The sequence below is a fragment of the Sciurus carolinensis genome, unplaced genomic scaffold (assembly GCF_902686445.1).
Source record: "Sciurus carolinensis unplaced genomic scaffold, mSciCar1.2, whole genome shotgun sequence".
Classification (NCBI taxonomy): domain Eukaryota; kingdom Metazoa; phylum Chordata; class Mammalia; order Rodentia; family Sciuridae; genus Sciurus; species Sciurus carolinensis.
The window spans coordinates 1,574,315-1,599,223 of NW_025920131.1; the positions used below are offsets into that span (position 1 = coordinate 1,574,315).

Here is a 24,909-nt window from a genome sequence, read left to right on the forward strand (position 1 = left end):
GGGTTCCACCCTCAGGAATGACAGGTGTCCTATGGAAGGGCTTGTGAGGGCGTCACTCCCTTGCCCTGTTCCTTCTGCCATGAGAACACACTTCTCTTCTTTGGGGTGTTATGGGGCACAACTTAAGCACAGATCCATCACCACTGAGAAGGTCAAATTTGAGAGTATTTTTAGCTGACTGGCTCTCATGTAACACCCCAAAAATGGCTATTGGGAGAACAACCCCAACCATAGGGTTGCAGGGGTTTTTATACCATAAGTCAGTACATCAAACATAAGTGTCTGTTGCTATGATTCAAAATTACAAGCTAACATCATGAGATCTGAAATCATCAGCAGAGAGGGAAGTTTAGGTACAAACTAAAGAATGGTTACTAACATCCACACAATCACTGTTAACATCACCATTAACATGGTGCATTGCTTAGGAAACATAGGAACCAAAAAAGAAAGATTTTTTATCATATAAGAACTGTCATTTTGTCATTTTGTATTGCTAACTAACTGATGATGGGTACAGAGCAGGGTGCTCCCATGGGAGAAGCATTTCCTACATAACACAAAGTCTCAGAGCAAAATGGAGTCTGTGTAGTCATTGCCCATGTAGCCTGGCCTGTAACATTTCCATGGAGTCAAATCTGTCAACATATCACATTCCCCACTGGTTTTATGTACATAATCAAATCATTGATTCATTTTTAGTGTAGAGGTGATTGTAGTGGGTGTGTAACACCACTAGTTTAACAGATTGGATTCTATCTCTAACATATTTAAACAGTTTATCATGCATGACCCGATTAAAAGTCCCATCATAATTAGGATGAGAGATTCTGCCATTGTGGTTATTAAAGTAGTTAACCAGGGGGACCAAGAGAACAGATTTTGGTACTAATTTCTAATTTGGCTTTTCCTCCCTTTTCTTGAGTCTTTTCCTAATCAAAGATAAACTATCATGAATGACACCTGAGTGGTTATTATAGAAACAACATGTCTCCCCTAAGGCCATACATAATCCTCCTTGTTTTAAAAACAGCATATTTAACCCTCTTCTGTTTTGTAAAACTACCTTAGGAAGTGAATCAAGGGAATTTTTTAAAGTGGCTTACAGAGTTTTTTAGTTACTTAAGTTTATATCTATTTGTCTACTTACGGTGTTGAAATTTTGGTCTCTGGTAGTGAATACAGTGGAGCCAGCTCTACCTAATCCTGTTAGGAGGGGAACTAAGACAGGGGTCACTCATTTATATGGTTGTATTAGCCCCAGATAATCCCTTTCTCCCTCCCCATAATAGTACACCTGGGGAAAACGTGAACAGTAACCCAGAATTCATCCCATTTGGTAATCTCAAAAAGCTGAAGAGCCAGGCATGGAGTTACTCCTGACATATAAGCAAACCATGTTCCCTCAGGGTCCACGGATGGTTGTCATATGGGCCTGAGGAAGTCCCAAGTACCATAGTACAGGTGTAAGAATCCTTGAATTGTCTTTTAAATTAAGTAAGGGGTTGTAGTGGCCATGTATATACATTAATTTGATGGATGAAGAATGTTGTTTTAGTAGTCCGTGTCTTATAACATAGTCTAAGCAAGAAGAAAAACATGTAACATTTTTTGGTCTTATCTTTAGATGGTGGTTGGGGTCTCTAAGGGCTGTCCAGTTTTCTGTTGTCTTGACTCAGATGTGATGAATCCATGTTGAGTAAGGTCCCCTCCATTTCAGGTGGGTATTAGTCCTTCTTTGTGGAACCATTTGACATAGACGCAGTCTTCTGGCTGGAATGGGTGTTGGAAATCAGTGATCTCTTGGGGCTGGTTCTCATAAGTTGAACCTGTTGGAGAGATTTAATAACAGATTGGAGCAGGAGCAGGTTATCTTGCTAAGGGTGGAGGAAGGGCTCTGGAAGCATTAACATTTTCATCTCTCAGAGGTTTTTATGCCTTCAAGTTCTGGGACCCAAACTGGCCTTTTTATGTGTTTCAACCCAATTACCTATCTATATTGACTCTCTTTTAAATTTTTTTATTACTCCTTTCATTTTAGGGACTTCTTACTGCTGTAAGGAAAAAGGGCATTGGCCCTCTTGTTGCTTAGAGTTGAGAAGGGGCCACATGAGTTGGGGCAAGCAGTGTGAAGTCCCTTTTCAGAATGTCGTGAATAGCATGAAGATGACAGAAATCAATAATTTCTTACCAGGAGGTGGAATTGCTGAGATATTGCCCCCATAACAAGACCTAACAAAGTCTAACAAGGCTGGAGAGGATAAGACCTTAATTGTAAATCTTTAACATTGTTGGAGTTATCAGGAACGTCAATACAACATTTAGTTAAGTTACCTAATGTCACCTGATTTTTATAAGTATCTTTTTATTGGCACAACCTCTGTGCTTAGAAATTCCTTTATCTTTGTCACTTAGGGCTAGAGAATCATACTAGCAAACATTGATTAAGTCTACCTGTATCAGAAGTTAGGAAGATCTGTAGGCCTTAAACTGACTAAAAACTTAATCTCTGTCAGTTTCTCTTGATAGTTATCAGACATTTTTGTCTAAGAATCTTTTTTGTCTCCTCCAGTTTTACTTATTTTTGGAGGCTAACACAAGTGTACCTCTCAAGTCACATTAAAATAACTATTTTGTTGTTTTTAAAATGTTCATGAATGACATTTTAAAATGTCATAATAGTTTTGGTTTTAACTGTTTTTGCTAGGTGTTTAAGATGAAGTTGGTCAAATTGACCTTGTTTCTATTTGTTGTTAAGAGTCAGCTGAGTTCCCATAGGGGTCACTCATGGGGAACTTGAGAGCAGCTCCTTAGCTCCTTTAGTGCCATTTGCTAGGTAGGATCTCCTTGATGAGGTGGCTTTCTTTGGAAGCAACAGGGATGTCTTCCTTTTCCAGTGACCCTCCTCTGCAGCAGGTGCACTGATTGACTTTTCATCCTCTAGTGATCTCATCAATCTCTCTGATTGGGAAGTCATGTGGCCCAGAGTTATAAATCTCCTTAGAGACACTATTTTGTTCCCTGGATTCAGACTGACTGAGGGCAAGAGCCAAATATTGTGTTTTCTTTTTTTTGGCCCTTTTATCTTAATTTTTAAGGCTTGGTGTTAAACATCCAGCAAACCAGTCTTATCAGTCTTGAAGTAAGAGACTTTAATGTTTATAATTGCATAGTTATTTTTACCCCTTTTATTTATTACCTGTCTATAGATGATGGCCTAATATACTTTTGTTAAGGCACTAACAGGTAGCAGTAAAAGTACATATTATATCCCCTATTTGAGATCACAGTAATTTTACAACAAAAAAACCCAATCTTTTGAATATAACTTTAAATGAACTGAAGTCTGGCTTATTTTGGAGTCACTCTAACATGTAATAAGGTGGGAAGCAGAGCCTTATATTAGATAAGGCAGAGCTCTTCACAATCCTTAGGTAAAGGGGTCTAGTTCTGAAATTGATCTTTGTCTTCTTTTTTAAATGTCATTTTACAAAGTTTATATATATTGTTTCCTAAGACTACGTGAATGTTAACACAATATATTACATCTAAAACATGAATTAAAGAAAGCTGAGAGAGTTAATTTTTCTTTTGTGTAGTAACGTGGCAAAATGTTTTAATGTTTCACAACATTAACCTGTAAGCAAATCAGTCTCTCATTAACTTTTAGAAATATATTTACATTTTTATCCCAATGTGCAAGGTAACATAAAGTTCAGGTCCAGTTACAGAATATTAAAGGATAAATCACCAATAAAATTTGCTATTCTTATAAGTTTAAAATTACCATTACAACTTTATGTTGGAGAACACCAGCTTGATAAAATGTTCTTTTAAACCTTTGATTTTAAAGACTTGTATACCTGGAAGATATAACACATTTAATATATAAAGAAGAGTAATAGAATCATAATTATATTGATGTTTTTATATTAACCAAGTTTAGCTTTTAAAAAAATTTAGACTTTGTAATACAATACTCTAAAATAACAGTTCCTGTTTAACCAGGTGTATAAACTCCTAATTTTTTTAATTAATTTATTTTTTTAAATTGTAAACAAATGGGATACATGTTGTTTCTCTGTTTGTACATAGAGTAAAGGCATATCATTTGTGTAATCATAAATTTATATATGGTGATGTTGGTTGATTCATTCTGTTATTTTTTCCCTTCCCCCCACCCCTCCCATCCCTCTTTTCCCTCTATACAGTCCTTCCTTCCCCCATTCTTGCCCACCTCCCTAACCCTCACTCTAACCCTAAAACTAACCCCTCCCACGCCCCATTATGTGTCATCATCCACTTATCAGCAAGATCATTCTTCCTTTGGTTTTTTGAGATTGGCTTATCTCACTTAGCATGATATTCTCCAATTTCATCCATTTGCCTGCAAATGCCATGATTTTATCATTCTTTATGGCTGAGTAATATTCCATTGTATATATATGCCACAGTTTCTTTATCCATTCATCAACTGAAGGGCATCTAGGTTGGTTCCATAATCTGGCTATGGTGAATTGAGCAGCAATGAACATTGATGTGGCTGTATCTCTGTAGTATGCTGATTTTAAGTCCTTTGGGTATAGGCCAAGGAGTGGGATAGCTGGGTCAAATGGTAGTTCCATTCCAAGTTTTCTAAGGAATCTCCATACTGCTTTCCAGAGTGGCTGCACTAATTTGCAGCCCCACCAGCAATGTATGAGTGTACCTTTTTCTCCACATCCTCATCAACACCTGTTGTTGCTTGTATTCTTTATAATCGCCATTCTGATTGGGGTGAGATAGAATCTTAGGGTGGTTTTGATTTGCATTTCTCTTATTACTAGAGATGTTGAACATTTTTACATATGTTTGCTGATTGTTTGTAGGTTTTCTTCTGTGAAGTGTCTGTTCATTTCCTTAGACCATTTGTCGATTGGATTATTTGTAGTCTTGCTGTAGAGTTTTTTGAGTTCTTTATAAATTCTGGAGATTAGTACTCTATCCGAAGTATGATTGGCAAAGATTTTCTCCCACTCTGTAGGCTGTTTCTTCGCATTGCTCATAGTTTCCTTTGCTGAGAGAAAGCTTTTTAGTTTGAATCTATTCCAGTTATTGACTCTTGCTTTTATTTCTTGTGCTATGGAAGTCCTGTTGAGGAAGTCTGGTCCTAAGGCAACCTGTTGAAGATCTGGACCTACTTTTTCTTCTATAAGATGCAGGGTCTCTGGTCTGATTCCGAGGTCCTTAATCCATTTTGAGTTTAGTTTTGTGCATGGTGAGAGATATGGGTTTAGTTTCATTTTGTTGCATATGGATTTCCAATTTTCCCAGCACCATTTGTTGAAGAGGCTATCTTTTCTCCATTGCATATTTTTGGCCCCTTTGTCTAGTATGAGGAAATTATATTTATTTGGGTTTGTATCCGTGTCCTCTATTCTGTACCATTGATCAACCTGTCTATTTTGGTACCAATACCATGCCATTTTTGTTACTATTGCTTTGTAGTACAGTTGAAGTTCAGGTATTGCAATACCCCCTGCTTCATTTTTCCTGTGAAGGATTGCTTTAGCAATTCTGGGTTTCTTATTCTTCCAGATGAATTTCATGATTGCTTGTTCTACTTTTGTAAGGTAAATCATTGGGATTTTAATTGGAGTTGCATTGAATCTGTATAGAACTTTTGGTAGTATGGCCATTTTGACAGTATTAATTCTGCCTATCCAGGAACATGGGAGATCTTTCCATCTTCTAAGGTGTTCTTTAATTTCTTTCTTTAGTGTTCTGTAGTTCTCATTGTAGAGGTCTTTCACCTCTTTTGTGAGATTGATTCCCAAGTATTTTATTTTTTTCGAGGCTATTGTGAATGGGGTAGTTTTCCTAACTTCTCTTTCTGAAGATTCATCACTTATGTATAAAAATGCATTGGATTTATGAGCATTGATCTTGTATCCTGCTACTTTACTGAATTCACTTATGAGTTCTAAGAGTTTTCTGGTGGAATTTCCAGGTTCCTCTAAGTATATAATCATATCATCAGCAACTAGGGATAGTTTGAGTTCTTCTTTTCCTATTTGTATCCCTTTAATTTCTTTGGTCTGTCTAATTGCTCTGGCTAGAGTTTCAAGGACGATATTGAATAGGAGTGGTGAGAGAGGGCATCCCTGCCTTGTTCCAGATTTTAGGGGGAATGCTTTCAGTTTTTCACCATTAAGAATGATATTAGCCATGGGCTTAGCATAGATGGCCTTTACAATGTTAAGGAACGTTCCCACTATCCCTATTTTTTCTAGTGTTTTGAGCATGAAGGGGTGCTGTATTTTATCAAGTGCTTTTTCTGCATCTATTGAAATAATCACTGATTCTTGACTTTAAGTCTATTGATATGGTGAATTACATTTATTGATTTCCTGATGTTGAACCAACCTTGCATCCCTGGGATGAAAGGTTGATCCCACTTGATCATGGTGCACTATCTTTTTAATATGTTTTTGTATGCGATTTGCTAAAATTTTGTTCAGAATTTTTGCGTCGATGTTCATTAAGGATATTGGTCTGAAATTTTCTTTCCTTGATGTGTCTCTGTCTGGCTTAGGTATCAGGGTGATATTGGCTTCGTAGAATGAGTTTGGGAGGGTTCCCTCCTCTTTTATTTCATGGAATACTTTGAAAAGTATTGGAATGAGCTCTTCTTTAAAGGTTTTGTAGAACTCGGCTGAGAAACCATCAGGTCCTGGACTTTTCTTTGTTGGTAGGCTTTTGATGACTTCTTCTATTTCATTACTTGAAATTGGTCTATTTAAATTGTGTATGTCCTCCTCGTTTAGTTTAGGCAATTCATAGGTCTCTAGAAACTTGTTGATATCTTCGAAATTTTCTATTTTGTTGGAGTATAGATTTTCAAAATAGTTTCTAATTATGTTTTGTATTTCAATCGTGTCTGTTGTGATATTTCCTTGTTCATTCCGAATTTTGGTGATTTGGGTTTTCTCTCGTCTTCTCTTTGTTAGTGTGGCTAAAGGCTTATCAATTTTGTTTATTTCTTTGAAGACCCAACTATTTATTTTGTCAATTTTTTGTATTGTTTCTTTTGTTTCAATTTCGTTGATTTCAACTCTGAGTTTAACTATTTCCTGTCTTCTACTACTTTTGGTGTTGTTCTGTTCCTCTTTTTCTAGGGCTTTGAGCTGTAGTGTTAGGTCGTTTATTTGTTGAGTTTTGCTTCTTTTATTGAATGCACTCCATGAAATAAATCTTCCTCTAAGTACTGCTTTCATAGTGTCCCAGAGATTTTGATATGATGTTTCTTTGTTCTCATTTACCTCTAGGAATTTTTTTAATTTCCTTCCTAATATCTTCTGTTATCCATTCATCATATAATAGAATATTGTTTAATCTCCAGGTGTTGGAGTAATTTCTGTTTTTTACTCTTTCATTTATTTCTAACTTCAATCCATTATGATCTGATAAAATACAAGTTAGTGTCTCTATATTCTTGTATTTGCTAACATTAGCTTTGTGGCATAATATATGGTCTATTTTAGAGAAGGATCCATGTGCTGCTGAGAAGAAAGTGTATTCACTCTTGGTTGGATGGTATATTCTATAAATGTCTGTTAAGTCTAAATTATTGATTGTGTTATTGAGATCTATGGTTTCTTTGTTCAATTTTTGTTTGGAAGATCTGTCCAGTGGTGAAAGGCGTGTTAAAATCACCTAGTATTATTGTATTGTGGTCTATTTGGTTTCTGAGATTGAGAAGGATTTGTTTGACATACATGGATGAGCCACTGTTTGGGGCATAGATATTTATGATTGTTATGTCTTGCTGATTTATGCTTCCCTTAAGCAGTATGAAATGTCCTTCTTTATCCCTTCTGATTAACTTTGACTTGAAGTCCACTTTATCTGAAATGAGGATGGATACCCCAGCTTTTTTGCTGGGTCCATGTGCATTGTAAGTTTTTTCCCATCCTTTCACCTTTAGTCTTTGGGTATCTCTTTCTATGAGATGAGTCTCTTGCAGGCAACATATTGTTGGATCTTTCTTTTTTATCCAATCTGCCAGTCCATGTCTTTTGATTGATGAATTCAGGCCATTAATATTCAGGGTTATTATTGAGATATGATTTGTATTCCCGGTCATTTGACTCATTTTATTCATTTGTTTGCTTATTTTTGACTCGACTTGGTTCCTCTTTATTTGAGAGTTCCTTTGGGATATCTCCTCTTTTTGCTGATTTGCTTCTTTGTTTTTCATCTCTTCTTCATGGAATATTTTGCTGACAATGTTCTGTAATGCTGGCTTTCTTTTTGTATATTCTTTTAGCTTTTGTTTATCATGGAAGGATTTTATTTCGTTGTCAAATCTGAAGGTAAGTTTTGCTGGGTATAGATTCTTGGTTGCCATCCATTTTCTTTTAGGGCTTGAAAAATGTTATTCCAGGCCCTTCTAGCTTTTAGGGTCTGGATTGAAAAATCTACTGATATCCGTATTGGTTTCCCCCTGAATGTAATTTGGTTCTTTTCTCTCACAGCCTTTAAGATTCTGTCTTTATTTTGTATGTTAGGTATTTTCATTATAATGTGCCTTGGTGTGGGTCTGTTGTAATTTTGTGTATTTGGAGTCCTATAAGCCTCTTCAACTTGATTTTCCATTTCATTCTTCAGATTTGGGAAATTTTCTGATATTATCTCATTGAATAGGTTGTTCATTCCTTTGGTTTGTTTCTCTAAGCCTTCCTCAATCCCAATAATTCTCAAATTTGGTCTTTTCATGATATCCCATAGTTCTTGGAGATTCTGTTCATGATTTCTTACCATCTTATCTGTTTGTTCAACTTTGTTTTTGAGGTTAAATATTTTGTCTTCAATATCTGAGGTTCTGTCTTCCAGGTGTTCTATCCTATTGGTTGTGCTTCCTATGGAGGTCTTAATTTGGTTTATTGTTTCCTTCATTTCAAGGATTTCTGTTTGTTTTTTTTTTCAATATCTCTAACTCTTTATTGAAATGGTCTTTTGCTTCTTGTATTTGCTCTTTTAACTGTCGATTGGTGCGTTCATTCAATGCCTGCATTTGCTCTTTCATTTCATCGTTTGCTTCCCTTATCATGTTGATTATGTACATTCTGAACTCCCTTTCTGACATTTCTTCTGCCATGCTGTCATTGGATTTTATTGATGTAACATCCAGATTTGTTTGAGGCATTTTCTTCCCTTGTTTTCTCATGTCGTTCAGGTATCAGTGGACTGCTGAGATGTTGCAGATTTCCTCTATTTACTTATAATGTCCCTGAAGATTGCTAGTGTATCCCCTCTTATCCTTCAGTAGCCTGAAGTCTTAGAGGAAGTTGATACTGCGGTGTTCCCCAAGGAAGCTGCCTCTCTAGGGGTGGTGGTCTTCAGGTGGGGTATATTCCCTGCTAGTGGGCAGAGGTGCCTCTACTTGTTGACCAATGGTCATCCAAAGGGGAATTAGGCTGCGGGCTGAGGCAAGGCCTGTTTGGGCCTGTGTCTCTGGTTTTACCGTCCTTGTGGGAAAACCTCATCTGGCGGGGAAGACTCACCCGGTGGGGAGGTCTCGCTTGTCAGTTCCCCTCCTAGGGTTCCCTTCAGTCCACAACTACCACGTGGGCAGGGCAGCCTTCCCAGGCAGTGTTCCCAGGGGCCCGGACCTACCTCCTGGACCTGGGAGCCTCACCCTTTGTAGACGAGTCTCCTTAGGTTGTCCCTTCTTAGAGAAGCTGCCAGCAGTCCTGGAACCTTCGCTCCGCCCCTCAGCTTGTCTCTGTGTAGTTCATTCAAGAAAAGGTGCCTAGGTCCCTGGACCGGACCGTGCTATGCACCTAATCACCTATGTGACCCGTCCTCTGAGCAGGCACTTGGAGCCTCGTACATATGCTCCAAGCCCCAGTGACCCGTCGCTCATCTCTTCCTCCAGGCAGCCACCCGTTGTTCTGTGTGGGTGCTTGGAGACCAAGCCATTCACTGCGCACCTCCACCTCCTCAGGACAGCCCCCTCCCCATTGCTCAGGCAGTTGCTCAGTCCAAATAGCTCGCCGCCCAACTCTTTCTCTGGCAGCTGCAGGAGCCCCGGCAGATCGCTCCAAAACCAAGTGGTGTGTTGCGCAGCCTCCTCTGCAAAGTTCCCCGCTTTCCGAGTTCACTGCTCCAGCGGGAGGAGGTGTGTCTTGCCGCCTGGGCAGGGTAGCCTTCCCAGGAATGTTCCCAGGGTCCGGACCTACCTCCTGGGCCTGGGCGCCTCACCCTTCACAGACGAGTCTCCTTAGGTTAGAGAAGCTGCCCGCAGTCCTGGAAACTTCACTCCGCCGTTTTTTCACTCTGTTTTTTTGCTCTGCTTCGCTATCCGTGTTTACCGCTCCAGCGGGGGGAGGGGCGTCTCGCGGAGCCACTCTACTTCACAAAGTTCTCTGCGTTCTGGGGCTACTGCCCCATCCGGGACGCCTCCCCTATGGGAGAAACTCACCCGGCGGCTTTGAGTTGGTCCCAAATCACTATCTCCTCTTTTGAATCTTGAGTCCTGGAGCAACATGAAATGCAGCCGCCCTCTAGTCCACCATCTTGAAAATCCCCATAAACTCCTAATTTTAAAGACTAGTTGTTCTAGAGAATAAAATTTAACAAAGTGTTAAGAGTAAATTAATATTTCAAGAATTATTTGTCATTTTAGCATATAGACTGAACTTTGGTTTATATTAGTTCATTAATATTTGACCTTAGGGGAAAACCTTGAATAGTTTTAACTGTTGTGTTACTTATATATACACATAAAACTTTTAAAATTTACCCTTAATTTACACTTTTTAAAATCACTTAATTAGACCCTCTTGTTGTTTACTTAGATGTATTATAACTTTATTTTATCAGATACTTTTTTTACCTAGAAACATTTTTTTTACTAAATATATTTTTATGTCTAGAATCTTTTAATTTAATCTGTTGATCCCCTTTGTTAAAAAAAATACATTCTGAAACAACCCTTGCAAATTTCTAAATTTAGATAAATTACTCCATTTTAACAAGATGAAATACGTTATTTATAGAAATTTATTTAAAATGTAGTTGAATCTTTTGGACCCTTTATATAGAATTATACCTGTTGAGACTTTTAGTAACCTTGTTTTTAGTGATGACATAAAGTAATTTTCAACCTTTTTTATTTATTAATTTATAAAAACACCAATAATGTTTTAAGTATGTTACCCTATGGAATTTAAGGAGCTAAGAGTACTTGATGTTATATTTAACAGTTAGCATTTTAACTCTGTAAATTCATCAGATATCTCTAACAAACATATCCATGATCAATCCCATATAAGTGAAATCTAATTTAGTTTTATTTTTTAAAACCAGATACCAGATATGAGAGAAATATATTGGGTAGCATCAGTCATTTCTTCCCTATTGAAGAAAACTCTAATCTAGAAAAAAAGGATATTAGACATTTTATAAAATTAACATTTTTTATCATTTTTTGACCACCTAGAAACAAAACTGAGTTAGTAACTTGAAAGCCATACTTTTGTACACCCAATTTAAAAACCTTTTAATTCATGTGAACCAAAATCATTTGGATCCATTTTTTTAAATTTTAATTTATGAGCTCATATGTCAATATTGGTACCAAACATATGTAGAGGTGACAATACACTGGTGTACATATACATAAACAGATGGACAAAGGCCTTGTGGCTTATTTTTAAAAATCCATTAGATTGTTAACCCTACACAGACCTTTGAATGAAACAGAGCATTAGAAAGAGTTTATAGTTGGATAGAATAGGTTTGATCAAAAAATTAACCTAGGTGCACCAGATCAAAATGATGAACTTAAAAGTAGAATTTTAAAAGTCTTTTTGGTCACCATCCTGATGTGGTTCAGCTCATCAGAGATGAAAAGAATTCAAAGAATATAGACAAAGGTTATGCCCCATCCCTCCCTGAAAGAGTTTCCTGAAAAGATCGCAAGGGAACTTCTTCCATTGGTCTCCTTGGGTGAGATCCCTCAGGTTGGGGTCTTGTTCTAACCTGTTTTTTCTGGTCTTTTGTATAGCAGCCATCAAAATGTTAGCATGGCATTTTGGTGGACCAATTTCAATAGTTGGGAGTTCCTGTTGGCAGCAGTTTACATTTCAATGTAAGTTTTAATGAACCTGGTTAAAAACCTTTTTAACCATTTTATTTTTAGAAATTGAAAATAAGACATTTGGTCAGGATGACCAGGCAGCCCAAAGACAATTTGGAGGTCCTCTAAGGGGGCCATCTGACAGTGAATGTTGGCCATTCTCTTGCATAGCATTTAGAGAGAGAATAGATGTCATACCAGGTCCTGTTGTCAGTGCCCTTCTCTGGAATTCCTGGAAATTGGTCAATATGCATTGAAGGGAGTACAAGATGAACATGAGGGAGACCAACCCATGTCCACACTCAAGGGCAGCAAAAAAAAAAAAAAAAAAAAAAAAAGAAACAGACGAACAAACACAGAACAGGTAAGATGCCAAAGACAATGACCAGTGGCCACTCCTGATTTCTGACCTGAGGGCCTGGGCAACATCTTGCCACAATCCCAGACTCAGGAAGCAATGCTGTGTCCAACCTTCCTCAGAGTATCCAGATACAGATCTGCCGGAAAAAAGACTTATCGGTCCCTCAGGGGCACAGAAACAGGTGACTCTCAGAGGATTTAGTTCAGTCCTGGGACGGGGCTCCACAGACCATGCAGCCTGAGGCTGAGGAACGTCTCTCAGAGATCTTCCCCTAGCAGCAACATTGTGGCTTCTCCCCTCTGCAGGAGTTTTCAGGTCAGTGGTGAGAAGTGGTTACCCACCAGGCAGCAAGGATCTCACTGGACCCTCCAAATGTTGTGGGACTTAACTTACAGACTGATCACCACTGATAAGTCCAAATTTGAGAGACTTTATTAGCCAGCCAGCCGATTGTCTCACACAATGCCCCAAAAATGGCTCTTGGGAGAACAGCCCTGACCACAGGGTTGCAGGGGTTTTTATACCAAAAATCAGTACATCAATTATAAGTGTCTGTTGCTAAGATTCAAAATTACAAGCTAACATGAAATCATCAGCAAAGGGGGAAGTGGGTCAAAATCACCCTTACCTTGGTACAAACAAAAGAGTGGTTGCTAACATCCACACACTCACTGTTGACATCACTGTTAACATGGTGCACTGTTTATGAAAACTAGGAATCAAAAAAGAACAGTTTTTTTTTAATCATACAAGAATTGTCATTTTGTATTGCTAAGAAACTGTTGATGGGTACAGAGGAGGTGTTCCCATGGGAGAAGCATTTCCTAAATAACATGGGAGTCTCTGAGGAAAATGGAGTCTGTTTAGTCATTATCCATACAGCCTGGCCTATAACTTTTCCATGGAGTCAAATCTGTCAGTCCGTTACAGGAGGATAAGGCGACTAAGGTGCTAACTTGGAAGTGGATTAGGTCCTTAACAGATGCTGAGCCTGCTGGCACCTTCAGCAGCCTCCAGGTCAGTGAGAAACAAATGTCTCTTCCTTATATGTTTCCCAGTTTGTGGCATTTTGTTATAGTAGCACTAACTGAAAATATATTTTATGGGAAGTACTGTGGGAGGCTCTTTGTGGTGACTGGGGGAAGAAAACAAGTAAGACATGCTCCACATACACACTTGCAGAGGTGGCCAGGGCAGGTAAGGCTGACTGACTCATGTTAGGTTAGTGCTGTCAGCTCTTCTCCCATGGGAATGAACATAAAGAGACACAGAAAACTCTTCAGGAAAAAATTCTTGTACTCTTCTTACAAACTACAAAAGTCACTTTTGGTTGTGTAAATACTAGAATCATATTCATCAACCTTAAGAATCTGAAATCCTGGCACAGTGGTACATGCCTGTAAGCCCAGAACCTTGGGAGGCTAAGGCAAGAGGGTCACAAGTTTAAGGCCAGCCTCAGCAACTTAAACCCTAAGCAATTTAGTTAGAATCTGTCTCAAAATTAAAAAAAAAAAGATTCAAAAGGGTTGGAGATGTGACTCAGTGGTTAAGTACACTTGGGTTTAATTCCTGGTACCAAAAACAACAACAACAATAAAACAACAACAACAACAAAAAGAATCTGAAATCCTTTCTGTGATTGGATAGAGACCAAGAAAAGAAAAGAAAGGCAAATTATGCAGGTCTAAGAAGATTTCAGAGGGGAGCAAGATCAAGCCCATGACCCTTCCCATTAGGTGCTCAGAACAATGAGACATGCTTGAGACTGATGTCTTCAGATACTCAGAGTTCTCTGGTGGGCATGGACCTTAAAGAGCCCAAGGAACACTTGGAAAACAGAACCTGCAGTAGGACCCTCATTCCACACGTCTCCAGGCCCCCCACCTCATGAAGGTGAGCTCCCAAGTAAAATCCCAAATCACATCTGCCCCAGTGCTTGTGCAGAAATCATGACTGGCATGACAGGTCTTCAAAAGCAGCACTGTCACAGCAGTGGAAGTCACAGAAGTTGAAAGCTGGGTCAAGTGATGAGCGGGTCACATGACCTGGCACCAGTAAGCACGAAGCAGGCAGCCACGTGGCAGTGGAGTTCAGAGCTGCTACCGGGCTCCTGCCAAAGTGGAAGTGTGAGAAAGAGAATCTTTTGGAGTGAAAAGGGGTGTCATTATATGTGTGCCCCAACAGTGAAGTGCTCCAGACTGTTATACATGCACATGCTTAGAACACCAGCCAACAAAACCATGTGAGGATGCAGCCCAACTGCAGAAGTCTAAAACTAGTGTAGAGAAACACTCCAGAGGCAGTCTTCACGAACTCCACGGAAAAAACCTTAACTGACAGAATAAACAGAAATAGTTAAATAATGGTTGTTTTTCAATAATTCTGTATTCTGCACTGGAAACACTGTAGAATTACATTAGGTAGAATTACATTAGCTTTGGCAATGAGGTACTATGAGTCCCTCCATCTACATTTTAGAAGCCAAATTTATCAGTAGTATGAAATGCAGGTATGTTAGTTCAGACTGTAAAATTGAATTTTAAAAGATAATGTTCAGATTCTAGACAGGAAGCAAATCACCCCCAAGGCAGTATGCCCAAGCATGACATGCACTAGTTCTGCCCAGAAGGGGCGCTGAATTCTACGTGCACTGGAAGACACAATGGAAGGCCTGTGGCTGATGCCATGTGCCCCAACCAGCTTAGATGACCATGGTCAGCTAACAGCCTACAGAATCAGTGCCTTTCCGAATGTGCCACACAGAAAGCACATTCCAGAGCCTCTCTCTTGATTTGCCGCTGTGTCTTTTGGCTTTATATTTTCCATTGTGCACAACAAATCATCTGTAACTCTTCTCCATTCTTGAGGTAGCCCTGCATGGACAGGAGTCCACACACTGCTTACCTGGCCCTCTCCTCAGGTCTCACTGGCTTCAAAGTGTGTCAGCCAGGAATCTGGAGAAGAAAGGAGGGCCAGCTTATTCCAACAGGGACAAGGGATGTGCTGATCCCACCTACAACACACCTCACTCAATCCTGGTAATCCAGAGGTACTACTGTTTCTCCACTTTCCAGGTGTGGAAGACTGACCAACGTGGGTAGGAGGTGAGTGGAGGGAGCCCACTCTCAACAGGTTGGCCTGACCTAGTCCCGGCAGGATGCCCTCCCAGGAACAGAGGATGCATTCCCACTTCTCTAAATAAGCTAACTTTCTGTTAATGTTCTCCACATAATTAGTGCAGAATGTCTGCCACACACACAATTTGGGTTTGCTACATTCCCAATTGACACATGAAACTGGTATTTTCTAATGGAAAGAACTTTGAAGTAAGGGGGAAAGGTTAAGAAACTCCTTTTCCTGGACTGTGTATTTATAAAATGAAGGAGTTGAACTAAATGATGTGTATTTTCTAGCTCCAAATTCCTATAAACTCATGTTTTTGTTTCTAACCACCATCTAACTAACAATTTCTGCTCATTTTTAATACTACACCTAGATTTATGATAGTATATATTCTCTGCATGAGATGGATGTTCCCTCTGCCCACCAGCACTTAGGGTTGAACCCAGGAGCACTCTACCACTAAGCCACAACCCCAGCTCTTTTTATTTATTATCTTTTAAAAATTTGAGACAGAGTCTAAGTTGTCCAGGTTGGTCCTGAACTTACAATCCCTCCACCTCAGTCTCTGGACTCTCAGGGACTATGGATACACACCACTGTACCTGACTTGGATGTTTTCTTTTGATGTAGGAAACCATAAAAACTGGTTCAATACAAATTATTGATTGGTTTAGTTAGAAGATAAAAATAGAAGACAGAAAGAAAAGGGAGGGCCACCCTAGGTATTTATCCAAAAGAATTGAAATAAGGATTTTGTGTAGATATCGACACTTATGTTTTCACAGCAGCATTAATCACAATAACAAGACAAGTAAGTAGCCTAAATGTCCACTGGAAGATGAATGGATAAAGACAACATAACACCTATTCACTGGGATACTATTTACCTTTAAAAAGTAAGGGCATTCTGCGATATACATCCTGGGTGAACTCTGGGTCATAGAAGATACTGCAGATTCAACAATGTAAGGAATCTAAAATGGTGAGATGGGTATAATCAGAGTGGGATGGACTCTCAGCATTGGCATGAGGGGAAATGGAAATTGCTGACCAACAGGCATAAAGTTCAGTCAAAAATAGGAACAGGTTCTGGAGACCCCTGTGCAACACTGAGCAAATAGCCAACAAGATGTTTTCTACACAGAAATCAGCCAAGAGGGCAGATTTCATGATGACGGTGCTTACTTCAGGAAATTAGCATAAAACTGGGATTTTTTTGGTGTGTGTTGGGGGGGGGGGTACTGGGGATTGAACTCAGGGCACACATTCTCAGTCTTTTTTTGTATTTTATTTAGAGACAGGGTCTCACTGAGTTGCTTGGTGCCTCCCTGTTGCTGACACAGGTTTTGAACTCACCATCCTCCTGCCTCAACCTCCAAAGCCACTGGGATTATAGGCATGTGCCACTGCATCAAGCTTAAAATTGGGATTTTATCTGTTTATACACTACTGCTGTCCACCCTGCTTGTGGAAGTTATGTAAGTATTGAAAGAATTTTCTGGGTCAGTTCTCTGTGGATGTGAGATAGGCAATGAGTATGGAAATAGCCTCCGTTTTGTCATCTAAGTTCACTGGACTCTTGTAAAGACAAAACAAGGTCATGAAAGGCCTCGTGAGCTGGGAAGTGCTCACCCAGGTAAGGGGGCATTAGTGCTGAAGTAATGACAACAAAGATGACATCAAGTGACTTTTTTAGTACCCCTCATTTTCATTAAGGAACAAGGCCATAATTTGAGTAAGAAGCTCTCACACTCATTCTTAAGAGGTGATCATGTAGGCAGGAGAGCAGCCCCAAGAAATCAGACATGCAGAAAAGCAGCTGGAATGGAAGTTTTCACCTGGAAACTTGAGGCCGCCCTCCTGAGCACTTGGTTGCAGGCAAGGCCACCACTGGGAACAGGGTGCATTGCCAACAAGCAGCACAAGTCCACACTCAGAACATTCTTGGATTAGAAAGATCTTTTGCCTCAGGTTAATAAATGCTGTCCCAAAGTACCTGCAAACATTTTCACAGATTCTGAATATGCAAGCAACCATTTCCAGAACAATGCAACCGCAGGCTCTTCTATATCTACAGCAACCCATTGTTTCATCATCCTGGGTCCAGAAGTCAGTCCCAATTCACTCCAGTTGATACTGAAATCACAAGTTCTGAGAGGCAGTTGATGGGTGTGAGACTACAATTGAACACCTTCCTCAATAAAAGAGAATGCAAAGCCCTCTGAAGTTTTAGCAGACAACTGAAGGAGAAATCTATGGGTAGAAAGGAAGGGCTTCTAAGAGTCCCTACGTTTTTTTTTTCTCAGTATATGGACATGCAGACTCTGGGGACTTGTGGCTCCTACTCTAGGATTTCAAATCAATTATGAGCCATGAGCAAATCCATTCCCCATTGCTTTTATAGAACTAGAGCCTTCAAAAAGAGCTGAATTAACACCAAGGTGAAGACAAAAAGAAAATGAAAAACACACACATTCTTTCAAGCAGTCATGACCAATTCCTGACTCTGGGGCCACTCCATGCTGTCTCTCCAACATCAATCTTTGGCTGTTGTCTAACTATTACTCAGGAGCTGGGAGCTTGTCTAATCTACCCTGTCCTGTTCTGGGAAAAACACAGTCTCTCCTCTAAAACCCAGAGTCCTACTGCCAAGCTTTCTTCTACTCAATATCTGATTCAAAGCTAAGTTCCATCGTCTCCACCTCATTGTGTAAGCTTCGGACTGCTTTATTATGATGGACTGGGACAGCTCCTTCCCCTTGGGCCCCATCAGCATCCCAGAGGCACTGAAAGGAAGCATTCCTGTGTACCTGTCACGAAAAGACATGACATACAGAAACGAAAAAGCCCAGGGATAGGGCCCTTACCTAGGTTTGCAGGGAAATGTTCAGTGCTCCCTGTGCTGGCACAGTCTCCTCGTATTTTAGAAAATTCAGTCTTCACTCATGCCCTGGCTCAGAGCTCCCTTTCCTCCTGAGTGGAAGGCAGTTAGTGTGTTCCCACAGTGCTGACACCCTGCACAAAGCCATACCCAACTTAACTTAGCACTTGGAGAAGCCTCCTGCTGCTGCTGGCTTGGTGGTTGTGCTCTCTGACCCATGGAGTCTTCTTCAAGCAGTACCCTCCTGGCTATGCCGAAAGGTGGATTTCTAGTCCCATTTTTCATCAACTTAGTCCCATCTGCTTTGATCTTCCAGTAGTTCCTCCAACTGTCTTGTCCACCACTGGTATTTTCTGTGAACTTTAGGTTGCTGTTTTTACACCTCTCTTCAGTGGGATTTTGGGAGGAAAGGACCATAACCTTTCCTTAGTACATATTTTAAAGCAAAAGCTCTTATCTGAATTTTCTAACTTTTTCTAAATGGTTATATCTTTTTAGTGTAATAAACCTAGGAACTGTTTGAAAAATAAGAAAATGCATGCAGGGTCAACACTCCAACCTCAAGATACCCATCCTGAAGTCAGTTTCTGCTTGGCATGACTGGAAAGTCAGGAAGCATACATTGGTCTTGACCAAGTCAGGTTTTTTTTTTTTTTTTTTGCAAATCTTGGTTCATGTACTGTCATTCTATACAACTCTCCATGTATTTTATCCTAGTTAGAACAAAAAGGATCTGAAACTCACCTATTGGGCTGGATGACTGGTGATAAAGAGTTTAGAAAATCTCACCAAGCCATCAATAAGTCTGGCTGATGATTAGCCATGGCTATAACTACAGATGAAGGAAGACTCAAAATAATTAAAAATCCAATTCCTACCTTTGGGAATTTACTCTGGGGCTGGGAACCTTAATGAGCAAAGTAAAAGGGATTACTCAACTATCACTGTGTAGCAGAACCTATTATTCAAATCAAGGTAAAATCTCCATCTCCCATGAATCTCATGCTGGTGTCCATCAATCCTTTATGCATGCTGGTCCCCCACACAGAACACCCTCTTCTCTTCTTACCATCTCTCTAAATCTTACCTACTATTAAGATCATTCAGGAGATAGTACCATATAATTAATTACTTATAAATAAAGGAAAATTAGGACCTTCATATATTCAAAGACAAAAAATTAGAGCTCAGAAGAATATATGCAAATACCTGAACACAGAATAAGTCAAAGTATAAAATCAATGGAAGAAATTATAAATTATCATTAAACTTGAAAACAAGTTTTCACACATTAAAAATAACCACTGAACCTCAACTGAAAGCAATACACTGAACTCCTATTCAAGAAACCACACAGGAAGACAACTTTTTTTTTTAAAACTTCCCTCTCCAGATGCTTCAGAGAATATCTAAAGATTGTTCACATGCAGCAGCAAAACAAAAATATCAGTCAAACATGTCTTGATAAGGGTTTTCACAGGTTTCTTTTCAGGGTTTCTGCTTGTTATTACTACTTAATTCTATAACTTTTCATAAGGTATTTTAAATGCTAGTAATCATTTATTTTGTTCAACAAATGTTTTCATTGCATCCCAATGACATGCCAAGGACTGTGCTGGGTGCTAAAAATAGACAGGGCCCTTCTCATCAAAACACTTTAGACTAGTGGAAGACAAACATTAATCAAGCAATCATGCGGATTGTGGTTAAATAAAGATATAGAACACTATTACAAGGGACCCCATCTATTGTGAATCGCAGGTTGTGTACCTCTCTGATATTGTGTGTGTGTGTGTATATATATATATATATATATATATATATATACACATACATTGTAAAAACACACACATACACACACACATGCTGTAAGCTCTTTTAAGAGCAGGAACTATATCTTAAAATTTTTTTATCTTTCTGTATCTCACAAAATGTCATATATATTTGTTAAATAACTTATTCCCACTAAAATTTGTAGCTATCCTTATTAACTAACATTTTTTTCAATGAAGTTAGTTTTAGAATGTTTCATATTTAAAAGTTTAGATACACTTTTAAATTTAAATAACTTGTAAAGAAATCTTACTAAGTTATGAGGTGATCTCATGATCAATATTATCAGATATAAGGTAGAATACTAGTTAAGCATAAAGGAATGACATTTACTTTTCTTATAAAAACTATTCACATAATTTATACACTAAAATAATATAATTAAAATTCTTAACAGTACACATAAATTTTTTTAAAGCACATTTTTACACCATATATCCTGGAAATCTGTTTATTACTAACTCACAGATATCTTTGTATTGCTTTGAAATTCTTAGTGAACCAATGTCATCCTCTTCTTCAAAGTGATCTGATGTTCTGCCATCCAGAACATTGAGTTCCAGTTCTGACAAATTAGAAGGCAGGTAGGAACTCACTTGAGAGATTTCCGTGGCAACGGGCTTTTTTCTGACCATTTGCAACCAGTTTCTCCTTTAAGTTTCATAGAGAACTCTTGACCTCTTTTTTACCCTTAGAGTTATGCCTACTATTTCAGTCTATCTGGCTTTTTTTCCTTAGTTCCGTGGGATGAAGATAAATTACTGGTGGAGTTACTAGATGCCTTCTCCACGATTTTATCCCCAGTCTTTGAAAGATGCCTGCTCTTTTGTGAGAGTACTGGTGATCCAGCTGAAAAGAGTGGGCTAAGAACAGAACTCTTTTCACTGCTACTTTTCCTGGAGGGTGGTCTTGCTCCACTAGACCTACTGTTATGTGAAATTTCTGCCCTCGGACTACTGTCATGAGTTTGCAAACTCTTGCTGCTCTCCTCAGTGGTGTAGAAGTCTTCTGAATAGCAAGGGCTGGTGAAATCATCTGAATACTTCAGTTCTGAGATGTTTCCATGGCAACTATTTTCACTCATTTCAAAAGGAACATCATAATCTGTGGTTCTGAGCTGCCAATCATCTATTTCTTTATTTACAATTCTGTCAGCAACAGCATCCTGTTGGAAAACACATGCACTTTGGACTCTGGTTTCCAGTTTTCCTTCTGAAATATTTGTAGGAGTCAATCTTTTGGAATAATGGAAACTGCAGGACTCATAATTCTTCCCAATGAACCACTGCTGGTTCTGTTTTCACCACAATCAGTTGTCTTTTTTCTTTAGTTGTGCTGGGCTCATCAAAGACTTCACTAATTTGCCTTGAGGTATCACTATTTTCAGCAGAAGATGCATCTGAATCTAAATACTTATCTCTAGGCAGCTGATGTGGCTTCTGACTTTGTTCTGCAAAGCTTAATACTTTAACTTTAGAGGACAGAATTCTGAATTTTGTACTTGTACCCAACGTTTGTGCTTGCATTTTTCTGTACTATTCTCTCTTTTCATGTACTATTAACAAGTCAGGATTTGACTGCCTTAAACAGAGTCTGAGTGTATTTGTTAGGTCATAAAGTAGACGCCCCCTAGTCACCCTTTCTTGACAGTTGCCACTGTTCTCAAAGTATTTACCTTGCTTAAGGTTTTCAACTTGGTTCTTTCTACACTGAAGGCTCACTGACTTTTGATGGTCCCCCACTGAAAACGTATCCTTCTTAGATTCAGACTGACACGTGGATTTGGCTCAAGATTCTGGTACCTTCTTATCCTCGGTTCTATACAACCAGGCTTAGTGGGGATGCACATGAGTAAGACTTGCCATGCGTTGGTTGTATAACAAGGACAGTTCAATTAACAAAGCATTCAGCAAAGGAAGCTGCCTTATTGTATTCATTGTATTTTGCTCAGTTTGAGGGCGACATGTAGATTCCTTAACGGCTCCTTCATCCTGACTCCCTGGTGGACTCAAAAACACCGCAGGAGTCTCCTGTGTTGCAGAATCTGTCCTTTGTGGAGGGCTCAGATGTGTTGGAGGGTTTACAAGTACTTTTTCCGGCAAGGCATCACCCAGCAACTCAGGTCCGTCCTTTTGGGGCTCAATGGTGATTTTGACACCTGCAGGAAGCGTCCTTTCTTGGGTCAAGGGAGTGTAATACAGAGGAGGAAGGCAAAAGTTGTTGATTTCCAGGTCCAGCTCGGTGTCTTCCTCGCTGCAGGCGTTGATGGTGCTGACACTGCTGTCCACAGCCTCCGCAGGGCCAGGTTTGCTGTTCTCCGCGGAGCCCGCGCGGGCAGGGCTGGGGGCTCCTTCCCGCGCCGCGGCGGGGTCTAGGGCGGTGGGGGCCGCGTCTTGGGGGCCGAGGTCCAGGGCCGGGTCAGCGAGGTCCAGGGCGCGGCCGCCCAGCTCCTTCAGGCGGCAGAACAGCGCCAGGTACCCAATGCGCAGGCCCGCCGGATCCAGCAGAGCGAAGGTGCCCTGGATGCCGGGCCCACCCACGGCGGGCTGCGGGACGTCGCAGGCGCCCAGCAGGCGCGGCGGGCAGCTGCAGCAGCGCGGCGGGCAGCCGCGGGCGATGGGAAGCAGGCGGAACACGCAGGCTTTGCCGCGACTGAAGCCCAGGGAGTGGCCGGGCAGCGCGGTGGGCCTGGCGGGCGCGCGCGCCAGAAGTGGCGGGAAGTCCAGCAGCCTGAAGGCCACGGCGGGGCCAGTCGGCAGCGCGGCCAGACGCACCTAGTCTACCAGCAGCTCCAGCGAGAAGAGCTGTTCAACTGCCATCGCGGTTGCCAGGCAGCGCCGCCGCTGGAAGTGGCGGGCGCGCGCTCTCGCGAGAGGCGAGGAGGCAACCGGAAGTCGCCGGAGACTGGGTCTGCCTGCTGCCAGGTCCCAGGGCGGAAGGCCGAGGGCGCAGGATCGGGGCGCTGGCTGGGACGCCCAAGCCTGGGGCAGAGCAGGCTTATCACGGCAGGTCCCATGTAACCCGGGGTCGGGACGGACGCTGAAGTGAGCAGGGCCCTCGTTGACCCCGCAGGACCGACGGCGCGCGGCCACGTGCGGACAGCCGCCATCGGGGTTCCCCTGCCCGCCCAGGCCCCACCGCCTGCGCTGCCCGCGCCGCTGCAGCTGGCATCCTGGGTCGGTGTGGGACAGCCACCCGGGTCAGACCTCATGCCCACCCTGAAGTCGGACCAGCTGCCTGCGAGGTCTGTTCCACCACAACCCTAACTCCAGGATCCTGCGAGGTCCATTCAGCCAGCATCCCTCACCCTCCAGGATCCTGCGAGGTCTGTTCGGCCAGCATCCCTTACCTTCCAGGGGTGCAAACCCACCACCGTGAGACAGTTGGGACTGGAAGGGCTTGCTGCCAGGAGCTGAGGTAAGAGGAGCCTGTGTGGAGCTACTTAGGAGGAAATCTCCTTATTTAGGAATACAGACAGTCCCCAACTTGGAATTTGTCTTGTTTAGTTTTGATCTTACAATATTGAGAAAGTTTGCCCATACAACCATTGTTTTATAAAGTATTGAATCAATTACATAAGACATTCGGTGCTTGATTATAAACTGGGCTTTGCTTTAGGGGATTTTGCCGTACTGTGGTCCGCTGTTCTGAGCACATCTGTGTCAGCTTGGTAAGCTACAGTGCTGCAGATTAGGGGTGACGTTTTCAGCCTACAGTGAGTACCTCAGGAGGTAACTTCATAGTGAGTTGAGGACTGCCTGTTCTCTTGACACTAGTGCTTCCACTCCCACATAAAAGTATATAACAAGAAGGTGAGGATGTAATACATAGCTAAATTAAGACAATTCCAAGAGGAAATGTTTTAAAAGATGAAAATAATCTGCAGTTTTAATATAAAAAACATGAAACAGCAAAATCAAAGCCCTCAACCATAGTTTAAATCCCCTGTCAGATGCTGGCTTGCTGTGACAAGCTGGGAACCTCACCTCTGAAAATTCCTGGAGAAACAGGCTACAGAAGCTCCCTTGTGCTCCATGGATTCCCAGAGGCTTGCATTTCAAGGCTCCAGATCACATCATATTCCTGCAGTGAAAATTTCTGTCAGAAGAAGCAGATACCTCTGGTCTTCATTCAGAACCCCAGATAAAAGCCTGCCCAGAAAGACATCACTTACACCAAGACTTGATTAGAGGCTTCTGGAATCTAAGCCACATGTCCCCTTTTCTACCTGGGTTTCACCCTCACACACCTAAACACCGTGAAAACCAGAACCATAATAACATCACCTTATACTCTGTTGTTGGTAAAGATGAGATGACTTTGTCCTCAGTTTACATGTCTGGTGTTTAAATGCAGATCTTTTCATTCCCAGTCTTTTCCTCTTTTCTGTTTCTCAGTTTCTGGCAAGGAGGATGTAATAGTTTTTCCATCTGTTGTCATTAAACTAATATAACATCCCATAACTCTGCCAGAGTTACCATCAGAACATAATTGCTACTTTCATTATGCATAAGAAATAGCTTTTGAATTCTAACAGAACCAAGGCTCAGCATTATAGTTTAAATGAGCCTATAGAAATTGTAACTG

At 40.7% G+C, this 24,909-nt stretch overlaps 1 pseudogene; it reads right to left on the reverse strand.

Moving 5' to 3' along the window:
- Window positions 1–20,747: 20,747 nt before the first annotated feature.
- LOC124974105 (microtubule-associated protein 10-like) lies at window positions 20,748–23,431 on the reverse strand (annotated as a pseudogene).
- Window positions 23,432–24,909: the final 1,478 nt, after the last annotated feature.